Raw genomic sequence first — 15,638 nt, 5'->3', positions numbered from 1 at the left:
TGTACATCAATGGATGAGTGGATAAAACAACTATGGGTCATTTACAGAGTGGAATTCTACTTGCTCATAAAAAAAGAAGAAAATTTTACCCTTTGCAACAGTATGAATGGATCTGGAGAACATTATGCTAGGAGAAATAAGCCAGTCAGAGAAAGACAAATACCATATGATTCACTCATATGCGGAATCTAATGAACAAATTGAACTAACAAGCAAAACGGAGACAGACTCATAGATGGAGAGCAGATGACAGCTAGTGGAGGAGCTTAGGGGGTGGAAGGATTGAGCAAAAAGGAAAAAGAAATTATGGACATGGACAATAGTGTGGTGATTGCTGTGGGGGGTGGTGTAAGAGGAGTAAATGGTAATGGAAAAAATATAACAAAGATTAAACAAAACAAAACAAAACAAACATAGCCTGGGCTTCATGAGATTGGATGTTTGCCTACTGCTAAAGGACTTCAGGAGACCTTTTGGGGGACCGGGTAGGAAGAGTGGTGTAGTCCTTAGTTTTGTACAACTGTTCATTGTATGTCTTATTCAAGAAATACTTATTGAGCCTTACTATGTGTTATGTCCTTAAACTAAGGTTAGACTTATTAGACAAAATTTAGTTCTGTCTTCAAAGGTCTCTAAGACAAATAAGGAATTTACAATATGCTGACCCATCATTGCCCAACAGCAATAATGATTATAATGATAACTTTTATACTATTATTAAAGGTAACACATATTGAGCACTCATTTATTCTAGGGATAAATATGTGCTACATATAATTTCATTCATCTGAACATTAACCTGATGGGCTCCATGGATTAGGACCATTACAAAGATTTTAAAATGCTGCTTATAAGTTAAGTGGCTTGATGGAGTCAGCTACCTAAGGAGGAGCTGGGATTTAAAGCTTGATCAAATCAGTAATGTAGAGCCTAGCCAGTAGCAAACTTAAATTTTTTTTTGGACTTCTGGTCAAGATGGAGGTATAGGTAGATACACTTTGGCTCCTCACACAACCAAAAGAAGGACAACAAAAAATTTAAAAACAGAAAATAACTAGAACTGCTAGAAAGTCGAACTGTATGGAAGTCCAACAACTAAGGAGTTAAAGAAGAAATAGTCATCCAGACTGGTAGGAGGGGTGGAGACAGGCAGCTGGGTTGGAGAGGACTCATGGGAAGGCAGTGGCTGGTGGGCCAGGCGAGGTGGTGGCTGGCAGAGTGGGCAGTCTGACATTTATGTGCTGATAAACCGGGAAGAACAACTAGGGAGCAGGATAGACCCCACAGACCAGGGTTCCAACACTGGGAAATAAAGCCTCAAAACCTCTGACTCAAAAAATCTATGGGGGTTGTGGTGGTAGGAGAAACTCCCAGCCTCACAGGAGAGTTCTTTGGAGAGACACACTGGGTCCTAGAATGTACACAAGCCCACCCACCAGAGTCAGTACCAGAAGGGTCCAATTTTCTTGTGGGTAGTGGGGGAAGTGACTGAAAGTCAGCCAAGAGCTGAGCAAGTAACATTTCTCCCTCTTGGACCCATCCCCCACAAAGAAGCACCACCACATAGCCACGTGGGTTGCCCTGCTCTTGTGAATGCCTAAGGCTCTGCTCCTTACTATATACAGGCTCTCACAGACAAAAAAAATATGACCCAAATGAAAGAACAGTTCAAAGCTCCAGAAAAACTACAACTAAGTGACAAAGAGATAGCTAACTTATCAGATGCAGAGTTCAAAACACTGGTTATCAAGATGCTCTGGGAACTCACTGGGTACTTCATCAGCAATAATGATTATAATGATAACTTTACTATTATTATAGGTAACACGTATTGAGCACTCATTTATTCTAGGGATAAATATGTGCTACATATAATTTCATTCTAAAAAAGACCCAGGTAGCAATGAAGGTTGCATTATGGGAAATAATGAAAAATCTACAGGGAATCAACAGTGATGGGAAGGAAACCAGGACTTAAATTAATGGTTTGAAACAGAAGGAAGAAGGAAACATTCAACTGGAACAGAATGAAGACACAAGAATTCAAAAAAATGAGGAGAGGCTTAGGAACCTCCAGGACACCTTTAAATGTTCCAACATCCGAATCATAGGGTTGCCAGGAGAAAAGGAAGAACAAGAAACTGAAAACTTACTTGAAAAAATAATGAAGGAGAACTTCCCCAATCTGGCAAAGGAATAGACTTCCAGGAAGTCCAGGAAGCTCAGAGAGTCCCAAACAAGTTGGACCCAAGGAAGCACACACCAAGGAACATCTTAATTACGCTAGCCAAAATTAAAGATAAGGAGAGAATCTTAAAAGCAGCAAGACAAAAGGAGACAGTCACCTACAAAGGAGTGCCCATAAGACTATCAGCTGATTTCTCAGAAGAAAACTTGCAGAAAAGAAGGAGCTAGAAAGAAGCATTTGAAGTCATGAAAAGCAAGTACCTATATCCAAGATGACTGTATCCAGCTAAGCTATCATTATAATAGAAGGGCAGATAAAGTGCTTCCCAGATAAGGTCAAGTTAAAGCAGTTCATCATCACCAAGTCCTTATCATATAAAATGTTAAAAGGACTTATCTAAGAAAAAGAAGATTAAAACTATGAACAGTAAAATGACAAAAGTTGTAAAACAACTATCAATGACTGAACCTAAAACGAAAGCAATGACTGAACCTAAAACAAAAGCAAAAACAAAAAATGAAAACAAACTAAGCAAACAACTAGAACAAGAACAGAATCACAGAAATGGAGATCACATGGAGAGTTATCAGCAGGGAGGAGGAGGGGAAGGGGAGGGGGAAGAATGGGAGAAAATGTACAGGGAATAAGAAGCATAAATGGTAGGTACAAAATAGGGGGACGTTAAGAATACTGTGGGAAATGGAGAAGCCAAAGAACTTATATGTATGACCCATGTACATGAACTAAGGTGGGGGAATGCTAGTGGGGGGTTGCAGGGTGGAGGGGAAAAAAAGGGAGAAAAATAAGACAACTGTAATAGCATAATTAATAAAATATATTTCAAAATTTAAAAATTAATAAAATTTTTATTTAGTTTTAAAAGTTTTATTTAGTTTTAGACAGAAGGGATGGGAGGGAGAAAGAGAGAAACATCAATGTGTGGTTGCCTCTCCTGTGTCCCTACTGGGGACATGGCCTGCAACCAAGGCATGTGCCCTGACTTAGAATCGAAGCCATGACCCTTTGGTTCACAGGCCAGTGCTCAGTCCACTGAGTCACACCAGCCAGGGCAGCAAACTTAAAATCATTAGAGCATGAATCCCTATCAAGGTTTGAAATGCAAATTTGAAAATTAGGTTCTAACAGGCCATGAGGTGAGAAAATCCAAACTGGCATATGTACCATGTTACCTTGTATCCTCTCTGCATCTGTCAGTGTCAAGGAAATCTCTCCTGCACAGTTAATGGCCATTTATAGACTGTGAGTCCATGGTGGAGCCACTCCCTCTTGACACTGTCACAAAGTGAGTGTAAGACGATGAGTGAGTTCTTAGGCGTCTGGCATGGCATCTGCCAGTGATTTTTTTCTGCCTCCACTTGCGTATCCACCCTCTTTTTGTTGCCTTCCTAGATGATTAGATATTTGTTGTTCAACACAACTAACTATTTAATAGCATCTAGTGACCTTCCAGTTTACCAATTTATATTGAAAAATAGAATCTATGCAAACTACAAAAATTTATCAGCCTGACCATTACACTGTGTCCTTGGAGGACATGGAAGCTGGATTGTAATCAGAGGGTTGCTTGAAGTGCATGGAATCAGAACAAAGGGAGTTAGATAAATCAAATATTTAATGGTGTCAGGCTAAGACGTCCTGTTTCATCCCATCTTGTCCAGTGGGATGGGCCTGCCTGTGTGAGTGGAATACCCAAAGTACAGTACTCCAAACTGACTCCAAAGGAAGCAACAGAATTTCAAGTGATGCTTAGGTCACCCTTGAGAAATATGGACCATATGAGAAGATATTTTTCTCTTCTGTCCTTCCTCCCTCTGTCCCTCTGTCCCATTCTCCTTTTCTCCTCTCCTCTCCTCTCCTCTTCTCTTTTTTCTTTTTTCTCCTTCCTTCCTTCCTTCCTTCCTTCCTTCCTTCCTTCCTTCCTTCCTTCCTTCCTTCCTTCCTTCCTCCCTCCCTCCCTCCCTCCCTCCCTCCCTCCCTCCCTTCCTTCCTTCCTTCCTTCCTTCCTTCCTAAATTTTTCTTTCTCTGATTTCCTATTGCTGTTACATCTCTTTATACTACACTGACTGAAAATGTGGACTAAGAAACAATTAATTTTACAAGTAAGGTACCATTTTCCCTCAGAAACATAGAACTAGAAAATCTGTGAGCTGAAAGGATAGTTGAAAGCAATGACATCCAAATAGATGTGTTTCATCCAAAGTTAGTATAACTATTGTCAGAGGAGGGACTAGAACTCAGCTTCTAAGTGACCAGCATTTATCTTAATAATGACTGAATTTGTGTATTTAGGTAAATAATATCCTCTTGTATTAAAATTCTCTGTTTTCCTAAAAACTATGTAGATGTTTCTGTGACTAAAATTGTAACTTGGAAGTTTTTATAAGCTGTCATTGAGATAGTCAAATGAGATTTTATTGTCCATGCTTTTCAGTGAGGCTAATTCATAAGATATGTGATTTCAGAATTCTAGTTGTAAAATATGAATATCAATTAAAGATTTTAATAATTCTCTTTGCTTATTTGTATGTATACATGTGTAATGTGTGTTTATATAAATGGAAAGTAGTTATTTGAATACCAACTTTGGGTGAACATTGAAGATTAAAATAAAAAGACTGTAAGACTTGTATTTCAGTGACTGTGTTACATATTTCATGTCATTTAAGAAGATTTATGATTCTATCCTATTGTCACCAAAACCCTTCTTAGGCCTGTGAATTGCCTTGAAGTTTCCCAGAGAGGCCTATCTGGAACAGTAGAAAATTCGTTATTCCTTGGAGCTACAGGGATTTTGGTTTGAATTGAAGTTCTGCTACTAGATAGTTTGTGACCTTGGACAACCTGCTTAACCTCTCTGAACCCAGTTTATCACCTGAATATGGCAGGATAGTTTGTTTACATATTGACATGTGTTTGTTCTTGTTGTTCTCCATCCCAAGAATGTAGGTGGATGCCTTTGTCTCAGGATATTAATGACTTACTGCAGAAGTTGCAAGGGCTGTGAAGACTTGTGGGAAATTGATGGGTGCTGGACCTTGGCATTGATGGGGGAAAGGAAGCCTACCCTGGGAAAGAGAAGTGAGATTCATTCCTGGAGACAGAGAAGAAGATGATGTTTTGTGTAAGAGGTACAGAGCTTGTTAAGGGCTAGTTGATGGATATCAGGGGAACTGACTAAGAGCTATGACCTGAGAAGTCACAGGGAGAAATACGCATCTGTGCTGGTCATGGATCAAATGGAGGTTCCTGCCTTTGAAGGGATCACATAGGCTTGGGACCACGGCCCAGTGGCCTAAAGTTTAGGAGCCCTTCCCTGTTTCCAAGTGCTCAGTGAACAACCTTTGTTCTTAAATGTTTTATGATTGAAAATATTACTGAGATGGACTCTCTTGTCACTTTAAAGAGAGCAGACCTCTATCTAGATTTAGAAAAATAAGGTAATGTGCCATTTCTTGCACCTGAGTGTGGTAGAGTGAATTCATTTTTGTAACCTAATGTTCATGAAACAGGGTTATTCTTCAAGTTAGAGATAATGCACAGAGAGCACTTAGAACAGGGTAAGACACACAATAGGCACACTGAGAATTATTAATAATTATTATTTAAGATAATTTTATTTAATAACCAAAACAATTTCCAGTCTACAATTGTTGGAGCTGGATCTGCTTTTTTCCTTTTTAAAGAAATTATTTTTAGAGCAATTTGAGGTTCACAGTAAAATTGAACAGAATACATAGGTATTTTCTCTATACTACCTGCCCCCACACATGCATAGCCTCCCCCCATTTGGTTCTCTTTTTTAAAAAAAAATTTAATTGTATTTTTCCCATTACCATTTAGCCCCCTTATACCTTCTTCACTTCCCACAATGCTTCTCTTTTCAAATAAAGGACTAATAGTTCATGACATTGAGCCTAGAATGCCAAAATTGAAAGGGTCCTATATTAGGGGAGGCTGGACAACAACAATGAATAGACACCAAAATGTGATGACTTGAAATACTAGACATTTACTTCTTGCTTATTCTGCAGCCTAGGACAGTCTGGGGTGACTGGTTGGGTTCTTTGCTCTACACGACAGTCTTTCTGTGGCCCTGGCTGATGGTGGTTCTGCCCAATGTGACAGACAGGTACTGAGGTTGCCCTTTGGGATCTGCAGCCCCATCGCCACGAGGGGAAAGAAATATGAGGGGAGGAGAACACATGGGAAGGTTATGGGCCAGCCTTAGAAGTGGCATTCCTGTTTATGGACCGTTGCTGGAACACATAACAAGCTCATGCCTATGTGCCAAAGACGCTGGGACATGGAATCTAGCAATATGTCCAAGAAAGAGAGAAAGGAGTTTGATGAACAACTAGCAATCTCTGTTAAATTAAGGATTATCTACTCTGGTCCAGTTCCTCATTTGATTGTAGGTCCGAAAGATGGAAGAGTATTCTTTGGTATGGCTTTGGAGAGTGGGTTTTTTTTCTTTCTATAGAAATCTTTAATAAAAAGTTCTCCTTATTTGGGATATGGTATACTTTTGACTGACTCTCTATGTCTCTCACTGGACAGACATCAGGTATATTCTCTTATTTTCTCGTAATTTATTTATGATGTTAAAATCTGCTGGAATGAGAGTTGTCTTTATTGATCACTGTTAATTTGGTGACAGCTACAAAAAATGTCCATTGTAACTTTCCTTTCACTGCTTGACCCCAATGCATTTGCCCCCCTTCACTATCTGTCCAAGCATCACGTGAAATCAAACATTTCCTGCCCTTGTTTCTGAATTGCGTACAACCAGCTAGCAGGCATATAAGCAAGGAGGTAAGAATAGAAATTTACACAAGGAGCCTATTAATACACTATACAACTGAGGGTCCTGTGGAGAATGTTAGTTCATTTCCTACACTGAATGGCTATGCTCACTGTAAATTTCCATCATGGCAAGAGCTAAGATGGAGGAAGGCAACATGGATATACACAAGAGATGGGAATTGACTAAATTTTATGAAGGGAGTTATGCACCTTTTCCACAAAGTAGAAGACATTAAAGGATACTCCAACTTTAAAGCTTGGTTACATAAACTTGAAAATGATTTTTAAGAGTCATCTTGGATTATTTCTTGAAAGGAAGTGGTTGGAGGAGTTGAAAGATTTTAATGAAATATTTCAATTTATCCAAATTTACAATTGAAGACATTTCTGGAGGACTATTATGAAAATTTATGATCTGCTCCCTTTAAGTCCCCTAAGAACTGTGGCAGAGCATAGGCAGACTAGACAGAACATGTGATCTTTTGTAACCACACCCCCTCCAGTGGCTGCCCAATTTCTTTATTGGTTCAGTCACTGATGTATTGATTTAACTAAGATTCATCAAGTGCCTAGCATTTGCTAGGCACAGTGCTGAGATTAGCAAGGTGGGTACTCACAGGTCCTGGGATGACAGACATGTAAAACAACCTCATTGGCCCAAAAGCCACAACTGAGGCATTTGCAAAAATGCTTTTGAAGTTTACAGAAGAAAGAATTCCCTTTCTCAAGAGAGAAGGGAAGGTTTCATGGAGAATGGTGAGAAGGAATTCACCTGGTGGAGGAAACAGCAGCTGGGAGAGATGTTTGGGACAGGAGGTTAGTTGTGTGGCTAGTTCCTACACACGTATTGAAGGGATAAGGTAGGAGGTGGCAAGTGATGAGGATGGGTAGACTGGGTACATTTGTTAAAAGAGTTTCATGTGCAATAATTTTAAGAACTTAAGTTTTATCATCAAGCTAGGCAGGTGAGGAACTGTTCTAAACATAATAAATTTTGGGCTAATTAATTCATTAATTCAGAGAACACTTATTAATCATCCATTGAGTATAAGCTGCTTGGTTGTAGAAGTCTATCAGAACATGATGTAGGACCAGCCCGTAAGGAACTTACAGTTTGTTGAGTGATTACAACTAGTGCAGGTGGCTCCAGGGGCTTGGGGGAAGGACTTTAATTACTCCTACCACCAACCCATTCCAAATTCACTTTATATCACCATTAGCATTATCATTGCCTATGATGTGGCTGATGAAATTTTTTTCAATATTATGTTAAGTATGTTTTGGCAAGTGCTGTTATTTTATTGACCTGTAATATAAAACTTATATAAAAACAATGTCCTTAGTATATAAGCAAGAAATGATCCCTCATCCACCTGTTTGATCAGATAGCCCCCTCCCCTCCCCTGCCCCGTATAGGAAGTCTGGAACAGCTAACAGTGACAGGTTTTACTGTATACTGAGGCGAGGTGCCCTACTAGGTCTGTACTGAGGGGCACATGAACCCAAATCAATTGCTAGAGTATAAGGAGGTGTGTGCAGAAGGTACACGCAGAGGTTCTTCTTTTTCATTTTTTTAAAAGATTTTATTTATTTTTAGAGAGGGGGAAGGGAGGGAGAAAGAGGGAGAGAGACACTGATGTGAAAGAGAAACATTACTTGGTTGCCTCTCACACACCCCCAACTGGAGACTGAACCCACAACCCGGGCATGTGGCCTGGCTTGGAATTGTACCAGTGACTTTTCACTTTGCAGGACGATGGCCAACTGAGCCACACAGGTCAGGGGGTGCAGAAGCTCTGTTGTGGGTACTTAATGTGCATAGTGAAGGGAGGTTTCCCAGAGGGACTCAAGACAACACTGAGCCATAGGGAATGAGCAGACTTTGGAACAAAGGATGGGGAAGGGCATTTCTAGCAGAGGGCTTGCTGGGGAACAGGAGTAAGGTTTGATTTGACAGGAGTGTTTCAAGTGTTTCAGACCAACTGCTGTGTTTGCTCTGCAGAGTGGAAGTTGGAGGCTGAAGGTTGGAGAATTGAAATGATCACTGTGATGAATAAAAAGTGTTGAAGACAGTGTTTATGCTCATTTCACCTATGTCTATTCCTTGATAACCATCTAATGGATTTAGGTGAGCTGTGGGGAGAGAAAGGAAGCCCACTTTTATTATTATGACTCATCATAGCTCTCTTATAAATTATGTTCTTGCTGCAAGAATTCTCGTAAAACAGTGAAAATCATTACCCCAACATAAACTTCCAAATAGTTCTTTGGCCATAGTCTACTTTTGAATGCTGTTGGCATCTTTTTTTTTTTTTTTTCCTGACCGGCATGTCCTTGTCTGAGAAGTAGGCAGTTGCATTTTTGGACCTGGTGGATTTCCCTCAGGCCAAGGGGACCATGTGGGTTAGTAAGACACTAATTTTCACTGGACCTAAGGGTCTGAACTTGTAATTTGGGAGAAGCATGTGGAGGAAAACCACTAGAAAAATGTAGGTATGCTTGATTTTTAAAAGATAGAAAGTGGTCTTGCCCCCATTTAATTTTTAGAAGAAGCAATGAAAGCTGAAGGTTAAAGGTTCTATCTAGCAGGGAAACAATATTTCAGCCGACAAGACGGTTTCTCCAAGTGCCGTGGACCATTGGCCCTCCCTGCGTTGGGGTCATCAGGCACACACTTGCTCTAGGAGTGGACTCCTCATACTTGCCCTGGTCATGGTACAGTCTACACTTACACTTCTTTCTTTTAATCAAGGAGAGACTAGATCAAGAATTTACTTGAAACAGTGAAAAGAGGTGCAGTGAGAACTGTTCTTAATTTTAGCGTCAACTTTCCTAACCATGGAAAATGTCCTAACCTGATACGCCTTGCAGTAGATTTTCTTTGCCTACTGATATTCACTGATGGACTTTATCAAATATTTGTGGGCCATGTGCCTGATCCTTGTGTCTCTGACTTCTGCCTCTGCCGAAAGCAACTTCTAAAGCACCAGCAAAATTTTAAATTATGTATCTCTGAGTAAGTACTTTTGTTTTGACCCCCTGCAGAGAAGTGTTTCATTGGGTTTTGGAGAATTAGCTAATAACTCTGTTGGTTTCTGGGGGAAGGAGGCTTCTACTGCCTGGGGCTCCCCTCAAGGCCACTTGCCTACCTGGGAAAGCTGCTTTGTTTCTTTTTCTGGGAAAAAGGCTGGGTAAGATCAGGCAGCACCAACAGCACCTGTCCCTCTCTTCTGACACAGAAAGCTTCCATGCCTTCTCATCTTATTTTGGACCCCTCAGGTAGAGTAACTTCCCCTTGGTTCAGCCGGTTCAAGACCCTCACCCAGCCTCCATCCTGAGCCTCCCGGCCCCAGCTAGGATTTGAACTTGTGGTCCCGAGAGCAGGATGGATTAGTGCTCAGGGCTCCCACGCTGACTCTATCAAAGCTCTCCTCTGCACATCACCATTATGTGAATGGCTCTGTTAACCAAACCTATTATCTTTCCCCCTTGATTTTCAAGTTGAGAAAGGGAAAGCAACTTCTTTAATGGCCCACAGATTGATGATTAACATTTTACATGTCCCTGCTGCTAAGTGAAAGAACTGCTTTGTGGACAGTGAAAATGCCTAGGAGAAGGAAGCGGGAGTCAACTTGGTTTATTAAGTTGTGCTGCTTCATTAATCACAATCTTTTTTTTATGGCAGTGCTTAAAGGCCCATCCATTGTACTTCTCCGGAATGGGGCAGATCAAACACAAGTGCTTTTAGTGCACCTTTGACATCTGGCATAGCAGCCGGCTATCTGCGATATTGCTCTCAAGCAGTGTGGGGAGCTGCATTTACTGTGACCATGCTGGCCCTTCTGATTTAAGCTTCTGCAGAGGGCAATGAATTACCTTAAAGGAGCTCCACTGCACAACTCTAAGTTTTATGCCGGACCCCTGCCAGCTTCCCCACTTTATGAGTATGAACAATCAGACAATTGAACTGATTTGACTTTGCCACTCCTGGAGTTTCATTGCCTTGAACCTGGGGATGTAATGATGGCAGTGCCATGCTAAGTGCCGCTCTGACTAGCAGCAGTGCCTGCTGCCCATTCAAGTAGGGCACCCATCCTTGTTAGCTGAAAACTGCTCTGATTTGCAGCAAGGGGGAAAATAGATCCTGTGCAATCAGATTAACTCCACTCTGAATGTTATTTTCATTTAACACTGTGGAATCAGGCAGTGTCCCAATTTCTTTTTCCCCCCAGTGGAGTTTCATAGCACTGGTGCAGAAGGCACCCGCTAGGTCCTAATACAGACGGCACACACACACACACACACACACACACACCCATGTAAACTCACCTGCATAACACACGTGTGCACCTAGTTGCAGACAGGCTCAGGCTCAACAAGTATCGTCAGAAAAAGAGCATCTGGTCCGGGCATAACCTGAGAGCGAGTAATTTATAATGTTTAAACTTCATGTCAGTACATACATATTTCAGCTCTTCATGTGAAACTGAAGACAAGCACTAAGGTTTCATTGTTACACTTTCTATGTCAGAGAACATACTCACTTTCAGATTTTATAAGTAAAATGAATTTCTTCTAACATCCTTTGAAAATATTATTACAGTATTTGGAAGAACAATCAACTGCTCATCATAAAAAAGCCAAAAAATTCAGTGAAGAACCCAAAAGCAGGTACAAGTCACCCATTATCTTACCACTTAGAGATTCTTATTTTAACTTTATCCACATGTCCTGGCTGGTGTGGCTCAGTGGATTGAGTGCTGGCCTGTGAACCAAAAGGGTCATGGGTTTGATTTACAGTCAGGGCACATGCCTGGGTTTTGGGCCAGGTCCCCAGTTGGGGGCATGCGAGAGGCAACTGATTGATGTTAATGCCACGTATCCTTTTGGTTGCTAAGGCCAAAACTTTGGAATCATCCTTGATTCTTCCTGTTTGTTTTACTTCATATCCAGTTTATTCACAAGTCCTCTCAGCCCTCCCTACAAACTATATTCAGAACGTGATCATTCTTACCATCTCCAGTGTCATTGCTGCTCACCTGGATTATTACAATAACGTTCATATTGGTCCCCCTAACTCCTGCATGCAATTTGGATGACACCATATGTTTTAGAATTGTCACATGCTTTTATGATCTTAAAAAAAGTGACAGTGAGGTATTTTGGAAGGAGCAGATAGTTAAAACCAAATTGGTCTGGATTTGAATCTTAATTGTGATGGTTACTGGTTGTGTGGCCTTAGAAAGTTTACTTAGTCTTTTGGTTTCCTCATCTGTACAGCAGGACTAATAAACAATATCTACCTCCTGGTGACTCTCAAGTAGATTAAGATGATTCATGCTAAGTAACTAGCAACAGTCTGACACAGGAAGTGCTTTGCAATTGCCCATTTTCAGGCTCTTTCTCATTCATTCAGTTGGAATAATGTCAAACTTCTTCCCACGGCATATAAGACCTTCACAATTGTGACCCAGCGTTTTAGACTAGGCACCTCTACCCCCTCACTATATATCCTGTGCTTCAGCTACGGGAAACCGCTCATCTTTCCCCAAACCCACCCTGCCTACCCTCTTCACAAACACACATTCAAGACACCCAGTGGGCCTCCCTCATGCCTTATCACCATCTCACACGTTGATACCAACCTCGTTTATCAGATGTGTAAACTTGATGATAATAATGTCATTTTTCCAGCCAACCAAAGGGTTTCCACTGCACCTATCAATGTCCAGACTTCCAAATGGGGCATACAAGTGCCCTCTGTCTCCGCAGATGGAGCTCACGACATTCTTTCCTCACACATCCTCCTTTTGCCTTTACTGTGCTGCCCCTCCTGCCTGGAATCTCTTTCCCAACCTTCTCTTTGCTGGTCAAATCTTACTTACCTTCTTAAAAACGCTAATATTCCTTTAGTGATGTATAATTTACATAGAGTCAAATGCAAAAATCTTAAGCATACACACTAATGAATTTTGACAAACGCATATACTCATAGAACTCTCATCGAGATCGAGATGGAGAACATTTCCATCACCCCAGGAAGTTTTCTCACGCCTCTTTCTTGGCACCCCTCTGGCAACCTCTGTCGTGATACTGATTGCTGTTACTGTGGATTATTTTTTTACCTGTTCTTGAACTTGTTATAAATAGAATCACAGCGTATACACCCTTTTGTGTCTGACTTCTTCTGCCCAACATGTTTTTTACCTATGTCATTGTATGCATAAAGAGTTTTTTTTATTGCTAAACATGAATATTGTATGCAGTGGTATCTCATGGTTTTAATTTGCATTTCCCTGTGCCTAATAATGACAAATACCTTTTCTTACGTACAATGGCTTATTTCTCCTTTAAACCAATGTTTTTCAACTGCAGGTTAGTCCAATAGTGAGTCATAAAATCAGATTAGTTGCTTGTGATTTACACATTAAAGAAAGAAAATAGAAACAGGGTTAAGTATAATAGAAAGTCACACATGGTAGGGATAATTATCGTTTTGTGAAACTTGTTTCTCAGTTATGGTTTGAGCGTTATGTGCTAGTGTGTGCGCACTGATGGCAATGCCATTTGTGAAGAGCTTGAAAAGGGTTTGAAAGCAATTGATTTAAATTTGAATTAACGGTGGCACTCGCTGGGCATTATGAAGGTTGGAGAATGGACTGGGGTAGCGGGTAAGCAAACAGAGAATAAACATCACAACTTTCTTCAGGTAAGTTGGTTTCTACGCATTAGATAAAGCAGCTGCCTCTCCTTGTCTTGTCAGATGATCTCATGGAGGAGAGGAACCTTGTCAATCAGCCTGGCCCAAGCTCTTGGCTCTCAAAGCTTTGTGATAGTCCAAACTATCTTCTTTGCTCCTTGCTAAAGGAGAAGGTCACAGTCAGCACCTACATGCATGTTGATTGGAACTTGGGCCCTCAGACAGCAGAAGGAAAAGTACATAGTGAAGTCCCTTCCTGGGAGAAACTGCGAGATGAGTGTTTTCAATGTTCCCCCTGTGCTTGGTCTGGATATATCACTGTAGGATCCTGCACCCTAATAACCGCTTCTTCGTTTGCCACAGTCCTATGGAACTTGTGAATGCAAGTCCCCTTGGCTCTCCAAGCCAGAAGACTGAGGGTCCATCCCAAAGGCAAAAACTGGGGCACAGATGTGTGTTTGAGTGCCTTCTGGGGTGACACTGGCAATTTGGCTACAGGCAGTGGGTTACAGGGAGAAGGTGGAGGAGGCACTGCTGGCTTCCCAGTGGCTGGGGAGGAGGGCAGTCACCCCGTGTTTGTGAGTATTTCCTCATTCACCTGATGTGTAGGTGTCACTCAGCTATTGTCTGAATTTCTCTGAGGAAATTGTTCTGTGTGTAGCTATACAATTAGTATGTCCACGGGAGGATGGCAGTTCACCTATGTCACCATTTGGACTGGAACTCCAAGGGATTTGTTTTTATGAGTCTTTTCTGCTCCTTTGGGGGTCAAGACAGGGGACAGGCAGGACAGGGTGTGGTCCCCATGTTCCAGGTGTCCTGGGCCGAGGGGCTGAGTCTTCTGCCTGAAACTCCTGCCCTGCCAGCAAACTAACATTTTTAGATGGTTTTCATGGAAGTTTGATTCGAATCAAAGCTAGATATTCTTTTAGTTTTTAAAAAATTTTTATTTATTCATTTAGAGAGAGAGGGAGACCGAGGGAGAGAGAGGCTGATTTGTCGTCCTGCCCATCCATGTATGTGCTGACTGCTCCCTGTGTGTGTCCCGACCGGGGATGAAGCCCACGACCCTGGCATATGGGGATGACTCTCTGACCAACTGCGCTCCCCAGCCCGGGCCTAGGTATTCTTTTAAATATTTTAGGAGTGGTTGGTTACATCACACATCTTTAAAAACAACATTTTAAACTTATATTTATGTAATTTATAATGTCAAACTTAAGACAGTTTTCATTTTTCTTTACAGATGATGAATTTAGTACCTCTGCTTTAAAGGTGCATTCTCTACTTTTTAAAAAATCTTTATTAATTTTTTCTGGGATTCTGGGCTGTATCATTTGAAATAAAAACTCTTTTTTTTAGTGTTCAATTTTGTAATAATAAGTGAAGTAAGTACATAGATTAGTCACTTAACTTTTATGATTATGTTTTGAGGTTTATTAAAGGCCGTGTTGTGTTAAGGCTCAGAGTTTGATATTTGGAGCGAGAATGCTGGGGTTCAGATCCTGGCCCCACCAGGATTTGTTGGCTTCTCTCTGTCTTGCCTTGCTCACTGGCAATGGGAAACAATAATAGTAGCTACACCGTTGGTTTGCACAAAAAGATTTAAATGAATTTCAATGAGCACCTAGCAGAGTGTCCAGCATATAGCAAGCACTATTAATTGTTATTATTATCATTATTTTAATCTTCTCTTTGTGTTTGGCTTATTCTTCAGTGTTCAGTGGTAGATGTCTTAGAAAAGTGTCTTCTTTACAGGTCTGAGAAAGGTATATAATTGCTATCCTTTTGCAATCATGTGTCTTTGAATACGATTTTTTTTTTTTTGCATTTTCACCTAGGAACAAACATTGGTGGAATATAAAATTCTTGAGTAAACATTTTTTATTTTTTTCCTGAAACTTCATAAATAGCATTTTATTGTC

This window comes from Phyllostomus discolor, chromosome 3, assembly GCF_004126475.2.
Source record: "Phyllostomus discolor isolate MPI-MPIP mPhyDis1 chromosome 3, mPhyDis1.pri.v3, whole genome shotgun sequence".
Taxonomy (NCBI): domain Eukaryota; kingdom Metazoa; phylum Chordata; class Mammalia; order Chiroptera; family Phyllostomidae; genus Phyllostomus; species Phyllostomus discolor.
The sequence above is the reverse complement of the archived record's forward strand: the minus strand, read 5'-3'. Positions refer to the sequence as shown.